This window comes from Littorina saxatilis, linkage group LG17, assembly GCF_037325665.1.
Source record: "Littorina saxatilis isolate snail1 linkage group LG17, US_GU_Lsax_2.0, whole genome shotgun sequence".
NCBI classification, from domain to species: Eukaryota; Metazoa; Mollusca; class Gastropoda; order Littorinimorpha; family Littorinidae; genus Littorina; species Littorina saxatilis.
The window spans coordinates 49,423,677-49,432,135 of NC_090261.1; the positions used below are offsets into that span (position 1 = coordinate 49,423,677).

The window sequence follows — 8,459 nt, forward strand, 5'->3', positions numbered from 1 at the left end:
CTGTATTTGCAAAATTGTCTTTTGACTTTCAGTTTGATTTGTTGTTGAATTTAAGGTAACCTGACACACTTTCATTAAACCCGAGTAGCGCTGTACAAGTGCGTGTATACCGAACGAAATGCGACAATCAAAAAGCATTTCAGAAAAAGGATAAAGGTGGGGTGGTGGTGAAAGTGAGAGGACGGCGACGACTGTATCGCTTTTGTCAGTCAAATAGATAGCAATAGTGCGTGTTCACCGGTGATTGAGAAATGGGTTTTGCACGCTGCTGGGCTTTGTCTATGAAAGTGATTGACTTTGGTAAGACTTGTCGAGCTATTACCCGAGGTGCTGAGATGAAAAATCTCCTAAAACAAACCTAGCAGCTCTCGAAATCATTCTTCTTTATCTGAACAGGCGGTTAAAGGCCAATACTGTTTAATATGGAACGGGCGAAGAAACGCGAAGACTTCTTAAGTGCTGTTCACATGACACTACAAACTTGTGACCAACTTTAGTCGTTTGAAAATCGCTACTGAGTCGTTGAGGCCGAATCGGCGAAAAGCCTGCCATGTGAACAGCCCCAGCGACTCGCGCCAGACTCGCCAGAGACTCGCGCCAGACTCCAAAACCCAGTTGAGTACTGCCGCCGACGCAGTCACTGCGCCAAACTTTTTGTATTGCGCTAAATGATTGGTTAGCTCTAGCCACTGAGTTATATAGACGTATACAGCTCTGTGGCTCTTGCCTTCCCTTCTCCGGAAAACAACGAGGACGACCGAAAAATCCCGAAAGACTAAGTCTGGCGAGAATATGCGCCGCTTAAAACTAGTTTGCGAGTTTGTGCTGTTCACATGGGCAGCGATTTTGATTTGACTTGCCGCCGACTAAAATCGCTCGAAAGTTGGTCACAAGTTGGTTGCAAGTCTGCCATGTGAACAGCACTTTATATACATAACTTTGGCGATTTGCTTTCCTCGGCGTTTTTTCGTTACCAAGAGCACGAAAAAGATCAGCAGTGTCCGACCACCGGGACCCAATTCCTGGGTTGTCGAAATCTTCTTCTAATTCTTTGTTATTTATGGTGTCCTGTTCCCGAATGGTCCAACATCATTACGCCACCGCAATCAGATTGCACCCGAAGTGCACTGTTGATTGGAATTGAGATTCCAAACGTGTGTGCGATTGCGCAAAATTTCACCGCTGATTGTTTCGGAATTCTGAGTGTGTGTGGGATTGCATCTAACTGCACCGTTGATTCCTTTTAGATTCTGAATTTGTGTGTGGGGACTGTCCTTGGCCTTAAATTTGATCATTGGAGCGAGGGGAGGGTTTCAGCGTGACGAATTGTCGGCTGCCGGCGTCCTGTGGCTTCTAATGACTCCCATCCGGCCCATTAGTTGATGAAGATACCCCACCCCCCTCCTGTCCCTCTACCACCCTCGCCCCAATTCCCTATCCCTTTTCCTTTTTGTCATACTCTGTCCTCTACCGTTTTTCCTTATCTAATACCCTACCTCTTTCTCTCATTTCTCTCCGAGGGGAAAGCCATTTTCTAAGGGACATTTTCAACACCTCCTTTTCCTTCACCTTCACGGAGAGTTCTTTATATGGACACTTTCCTTACCCCCTATCCTCTCCTTACTCTGTCAATCGTCACTGCATCACCTCATCCCTTCTTCTTGTTTTCACCTACGAGACTATCTTTATGTGAACAGTTTCCTCTGTACCTGCCCCCCCCCCCCCCCCCCCCACCTCCACTACCTTTTCCCATCCCCTTTGTCCCTCCCATCCAACACCCTCCCTCCATCTCTCTCTCCCTCTCACTCTCTCTCTCGATGCTCACTCTCTCTCTCTCTCTCACTCTCTCTCTCTCTCACTCTCTCTCTCGATGCTCACTCCACATCTCTCTCTATGTGGTATTTCTGTAAGGACGCACTTTCCGATTTTCTCACTTTATCTATAGAGCTGCATCAGCTTGGGAGACTAGAGTCCCGTTATAGGTGGGTAAGCCTATAAAACAGATTCGCTGGAATTCCCTCAGCGGGCTGGAAAGCGTTGACCAAAGCACCTATGTCCATTAGAGCGCTGTGTCTGCATGGGTCCTCCGAGATTTGGTTGGGGCAGAGACTGCAACGCATAGGATTGTGTCGTCAATCAAGGGCATCCAGGGATGTGTGGGAAGGGGGGGGAGGTCACAGCTCTGATGAAGTCTTGGTTTTGAAAAAGGTAACAGCAGTTGTATGGCTTAAACTTATCTTCCCCTGCACACGCTTACACTACTTCCCTTACTTTCGCCCTGCCCTGGAAAGTTCAATATGAAGAAAATGTATTGATTGAAAAAATACGCCTTGTGTTATGCTTTATTTGCATATGATACAGCTTTCGGCTGCACTGAGTTCTGTTTAATTAGTTTTATTGCAGTATGTGTTCGCGTATTGTGTATGCTGTCGTCATCCTGCTTCATTGTATTGTAATTCTTTAGTAGCACATGAATTGGAATTGCATTTAGTGTATTGTATTGTATTGTATTTCATTGCATTGTATTGTTTTTCATTGCATTGCATTGCATTGCATTGTATTGTACTGTTTTGTATTGTACAGTTTTGTATTGTATTGTATTATATTTTGGTGTATTGTAATACAGTGTAATGCAGTGTAGTGTAGTTTAGTGTAGAGGAGTGGAGTGGAGTGGAATGTAGTGTAGTGAAAGGTAGTGCATTGTATTGTATTGTATTGTATTGTATTGTATTGTATTGTATTCCTGTTCAGAGAAGAATTCGGGATGTGTTTTAATTTCTGTAGCGGAGGGATGAACAAGGCCCAAAAAAGACTTTCAATTAAAGTTAGACAGCAAAAGTCCCTCGGTCGTCGCGTTTAGATTCCTTCGGACTTGACCATATTATATATAGCAGCCGCTGTGAAACGAGATTGAGACTCTTGATTCGTTTGGGTTCGGACCAAAGTCATTTGTCAGCCAGCGAAAGTGCAGAATCGAAGAAAAACGACACAATCAAAGACGGCGTCACGATGCCAATGTTGCAGGTCAAAAAACGATGTAGCAGGCAAAACTCAATAAAAACCTCAATGGAAAAAAATACCTCAGGAAGGCAGAAGAAGAAGAAGAAGAAGAAGAAGAAGAAGAAGGATAAGGAGAAGAAGAAGGAGAAGGAGAGGGAGAAGGAGAAGAAGAAGAAGAAACGTGCACTGATAAAGGTGCACAATCAAAGAAAAAACACGAATCCTAATGGAGAAGAGGTTTTTCACACTACACTGCCTTTGGACTATTTTCCATTTTTGCCTGGAACAGCAGTGGGTAGATGTTCGGAAATAACTGTGTAATGGGTTTTTCTGCCTTTTTTTTCGTTTCAATAGAAATGCTGTGGCAAGCCTACATTGTCACTTTTAGCTTTTCTCAGTGTTTCTATAGAAAAACAAGAAAACACAAGGGACAGCAATTCTTCAAAAACCGATAAAAACCCGACAGTCTTTTCCGGAAATTGCCTATTCTGTTACAGTTATATCTGTCGTTGTAGTTTAGTTTCATTTGAGAAAGAAGGAGGTATTTGATGGAATCGGTCATGCGAAAGCTTGCATGCAGTAAAGTAATATTTCGCTATTGCCTTAATCGTTACCGTATTTGGCGACATTATCCAGCAAAGTCTGCTTCCTGCAAATACCGCCCAGTGTTCTGCGCTTTTAACATTTACTTATATGTTATCTGACCAAAATTCAATATTTTCTAAAATTGCCAAAAACCTGATGCAGACTGTTAGTCCCAGAGCAGTACAACCAAGCGTACTCCTGTATAGATTTACCGTTTGCCGTTGTCGTCTGCATTAAAGGCACACTCCTTCCCGTGAGAACTGTTTGGCTCACCAGCTTAAGAACTGGTCAGGCTTTTGTGATGGGATATTATACCCTTATAAGGCAATCCCTTCAATTTAACACGTATCAAAAATCAAGTCTGGCTGCTTTTTGTTCAGCGTGGACAATTGTTGCTGAATTGATTTCTTAACAGACGTTTGTGTCAAGCTTTGAAATTAATTCATAAGAAAAATCCCACATCTGCACAGACATTACCTAGCTCTGTTGAATTTCGGTATGAGCCCAAGTGGAAGGGGTGGTCCTATCCCAATTAAAAGCGTCGTATAGTATCTGAGATGGTGAACCGAACAGTTTCCACACGAAGGACTATTGCCTTTAACACCGGAATCGTTTCAGCACAACACAGACAGCAAGACAGGATGGGTACAGTGTTAGCCAGGCGACACGTGAAACGCGCCCTGAATAATGGATGTTCCGTGCTGGCCCCTTGCAGAGACGGGGCCACGTTCATTGCTGTCGCTTCCAACAACGACAAGGGGGGACGAAAGAAAGGTGGGGGCGGCGGTGGCAGAGGTTAGGGGGGGGGGGGGGGGCAATGACAAGGTCATACCTCCATTTTCACTCATCATACCTCCTTCCTATTTTGGCCTGCCTGTGACCTCTGCCAGGAAAGGTGTTTGGTTTTTTAATTAAAAGTTCTAGGAAAAATGGTTTGGACACTGACTGCTTATTAATTTTTATCGGTACAACAGATTCTCCCCTTAGTGTGTTTTGTGTTTATTGAAAGCGGGGTGGAGTGGGGGGGGGGATTGTAGTATTATCGAAATCAGACAAACCTCCTTTGATCGAGTGCCTTCCCTGGCGCCTGGACCATTACCTGAGCGTCCGGATATAAACATTGGCCACAACCTTGGAAAATCCTGTTCGCACGATAATTGTATCGCGATAAAACTTGATCAGCTGTAAAATAATGATTAAAATACTGTGACTTGCAAAATCCGGCAGCGTCCCCAGGCTGATTACCCTCGAACACGGAATGCAGCTGCCTAAAAAGGCAAGACTAATGGGCCGTTAACGACTACGAACGCAAGGACTCGCACGCTAATGTTTGTAGGTAATGTGAGGTTGAATGTTTTTGGAGAAAAAAAAAGAGGTGAGAAATGAAGGGGAGATCAGACAGGACTAGATTTATACATTGAAAATTGAGGAAGTACGTAGGTAGTTACAGTTTTGACAGGTGTAAGCGTCGACGCCGTGCTATCCTGAAGTTGTTTCTCAGGATGGTCTTTGCTTCGCCGCTGAATGGCATGAGGTGTGCGGCCACAGAGATATAGAATAGAGTATATATCTCTGTGTGTGCGGCTTGCTCCTGTTTGCTGCCTGCCTCCAAAAGCCGATCTACCTTCTCATTGCCTGCTACACCACAGTGAGAGGGAATCCACAGGTCCTGTTGTTAAGGAAACACAGTTCCTGTCTGATGCCTCTCGGACTCTTCCCCCCTCCTGTTGTATGAAGATTATGCAGTTTGGCAGTCGATCTGTCACTGAGGAAGACTGTGTTGGCAGCGAGCCTCCGTTCAGGTTTTAGACTACGGGGAGCAGGGCACAGGCAGTGCTCTGTAGTTCATAGACTGTCAACAGTAACAACAACACCAACAACAACAACAACAACAACAACAACAACAACAACAACAATATAAGAAGAAGAAGAAACATCAAACAAACAAACAAACAAACAAAAAACATGAGATACACGAACACAACGCTTACACGCGCTGAACTATCATGCCATATCTGAAGCCACAAACTGCTGGACTAGAAGAAATCACGACAGAAGTCAGTGTTTGGGTTGACCTAGCCGAGACAGATTCGATGTATCACCTGGCGCGCGCTTGCGTGAATCATTGATAGACTCTTCCAAGTGAGATTAGTCTTGGTAATCTCGCAACAACGTTGTTGAGAAGTGATCTCTCCGTCCCCTGGGTCCCATCGTGTGAATAATACAGAAAGTATAATGTCAGCCTGTTGATCGATCAGGATTTTACACCTACCTAACTGCAGTGCATCGTTTGCTCTACTTGTTATGTTTGTTTAAGTTATTTTCCTCGATGTGTGTGTGTATGTGTGTGTGTATGTGTGTGCGTGTGCGTGTGTGTGTGTGTGTGTGTGTGTGTGTGTGTGTGTGTGTGTGTGTGTGTGTGTGTGTGCGCGCGCACGCGTGCGTGTCTCTTACTTAAAAGAAAACGTCTTCTTGCACTGACCTATTCCGATTCGTTCTTACATTTCTATAAACTTCTAATCCAAGAATTTGCTTTCATTCCCAAAGCTCATGCCTCTCGGACTCAGCCCCCTCCTGTTGTATGAAGATTATGCAGGACAGTTTGGCAGTCTGCCACTGAGGAAGACTGTGTTGGCAGCGAGCCTCCGTTCAGGTTTTAGACTACAAGGAGCAGGGCACAGGCAGCGCTCTGTAGTTCATAGACTGTCAACAGTAACAACAACAACAACAACAACAATATAAGAAGAAGAAGAAATATCAATCAAACAAACAAACAAACAAACAAACAAACAAACGAACAAAAAACATCAGATACACGAACACAACGCTTACACGCGCTGAACTATCATGCCATATCTGAAGCCACAAACTGCTGGACTAGAAGAAATCACGACAGAAGTCAGTGTTTGGGTTGACCTAGCCGAGACAGATTCGATGTATCACATGGCGCCCGCTTGCGTGAATCATTGATAGACTCTTCTTAGTGAGATTAGTCTTGGTAATCTCGCAACAACGTTGTTGAGAGTGATCTCTCCGTCCCCTGGGTCCCATCGTGTGAATAATACAGAAAGTGTAATGTCAGCCTGTTGACCGATCAGGATTTTACACCTAACTGCAGTGCATCGTTTGCTCTACTTGTTATGTTTGTTTAAGTTATTTTCCTCGATGTGTGTGTGTGTGTGTGTGTGTGTGTGTGTGTGTGTGTGTGTGTGTGTGTGTGTGTGTGCGCGCGCACGCGTGCGTGTCTCTTACTTAAAAGAAAACGCCTTGTTGCACTGACCTATTCCGATTCGTTCTTACATTTCTATAAACTTCTAATCCAAGAATTTGCTTTCATTCCCAAAGCTGCGTTTTCTTGGTGAAAGTTACATGTCTAACAAATTACTTCAGATCAGGGCCGATTCTGGCGTTTATTAAGAACCTTGAAAGGAAATGATCGACATTTGCATTTTCTGAAGGCAAGATTTAATAAACCGCAAAAACTGAAAAGGTCCCTGATTCTAATGACGTAGAAGACTCACAAAAACAGATTGTGACAAATAAGATGACGAATGGGATCAATCGTTGTGCGTTTGGTCAATTACTGTTTAGAAAATGCCTGCGTTCGTTTTGCTTCAACAGTAAAAAGTAAAATTCGTCGAGTAAACAGGTAAGAAGCAGTGAAAAGACAGTAAACGAAAACGTATTTTCCCTCCACAGCTTGTAAAGAGATTAAGAGACCACAAGGTGCCTATAGCAGTGAGATGTTGAGATGGCTTTCACCGATGAGACGTACCTGAAACCGATTTGGCAAAGACAACACACTGCTTCAGAAGAAGAATTAAAAAACTTTTTAAAAAAACTACAGAGAAGTCAAAGTGATACTCAAAAAACGCAACAAAATAAAGTGAAAACACAAAGAGGAGCCCATTCAACTAAAACTTAGTGGAAAATAAAACGCAAAAAAAAAAAGGATGGAAGAAGGAAAGAGCACACCCAAACTAAAAACAAACTAACTAAACAAAGAACCAACCAAACAACAAAAAACAACAAAATAACACAAACACACAACAACAAAAAATAATAACGCGAAAGGAAGACACACACACACACCGAACTAGGTCGATGTCTTCCTTCAAACGCAGGAAACCTTCCCTCATTCTCAAAGTAGTTGGCACCGCAGAAAAATCTGATAAAGCCCCAGCAGAGAATGCCAGGTGAGAAAGTCGCCAATAATTGGATTCCGGGTGATTTAGATGGCAAAACAAAGTAAAGGAGAAGAACAGAGAGGTAAGTGAAAGCAGCGAAGATGATAGAAGCACCGACCAAAAAGCACGCGAACGGGTGATAGAAGCGAACATCACTTGCCGCTGGAGAAAAAGTAAATGAAAACAGGTGTGTGTGACGTGTGGTACTGTAATGCCTTGCGTTTTTGTCTACTTGTGGGTAGTTGTTTGCCCAGGTACTCTATTGTTTTGCTTTGAAACGTGACAGTATTATGTACGCAAATATATAAGAAAGTATTTATTTTGTAATGAATAGTGACTATGAGAAGTAAACACTTTCATAAGAAAATACTTGTTCAGGCATACACACACACACACACACACACTTGACGCAGTTTTACGTTCTGCACACAAAGATATAAGGAACCACGCACACATACATACACACACGAACGCAGTGCCGACAGTCACACACACACAGTGACCCACACACACCCACCCTTCCACACACACACACACACACATACACACATGTTCAGCCCCTCTCCCCTTACTCTCCCCCCCCCCCCCAAAAAAAAAAACCCACACAAACAAAGAACCCAGCAGCACACACGAGTCCGGAGTGTAGGCGACAGACGGCGATTGTGTGAAAACATCCGACAACAAACA

The 8,459-nt window shown here is 43.7% G+C and overlaps 1 protein-coding gene across 2 annotated transcripts in view; it reads left to right on the forward strand.

The window, feature by feature from the left end:
- LOC138953704 (uncharacterized) overlaps positions 1 to 8,459 on the forward strand; it is a 165,166-nt gene that overhangs the window by 100,258 nt on the left and 56,449 nt on the right. The window lies entirely within an intron of this gene.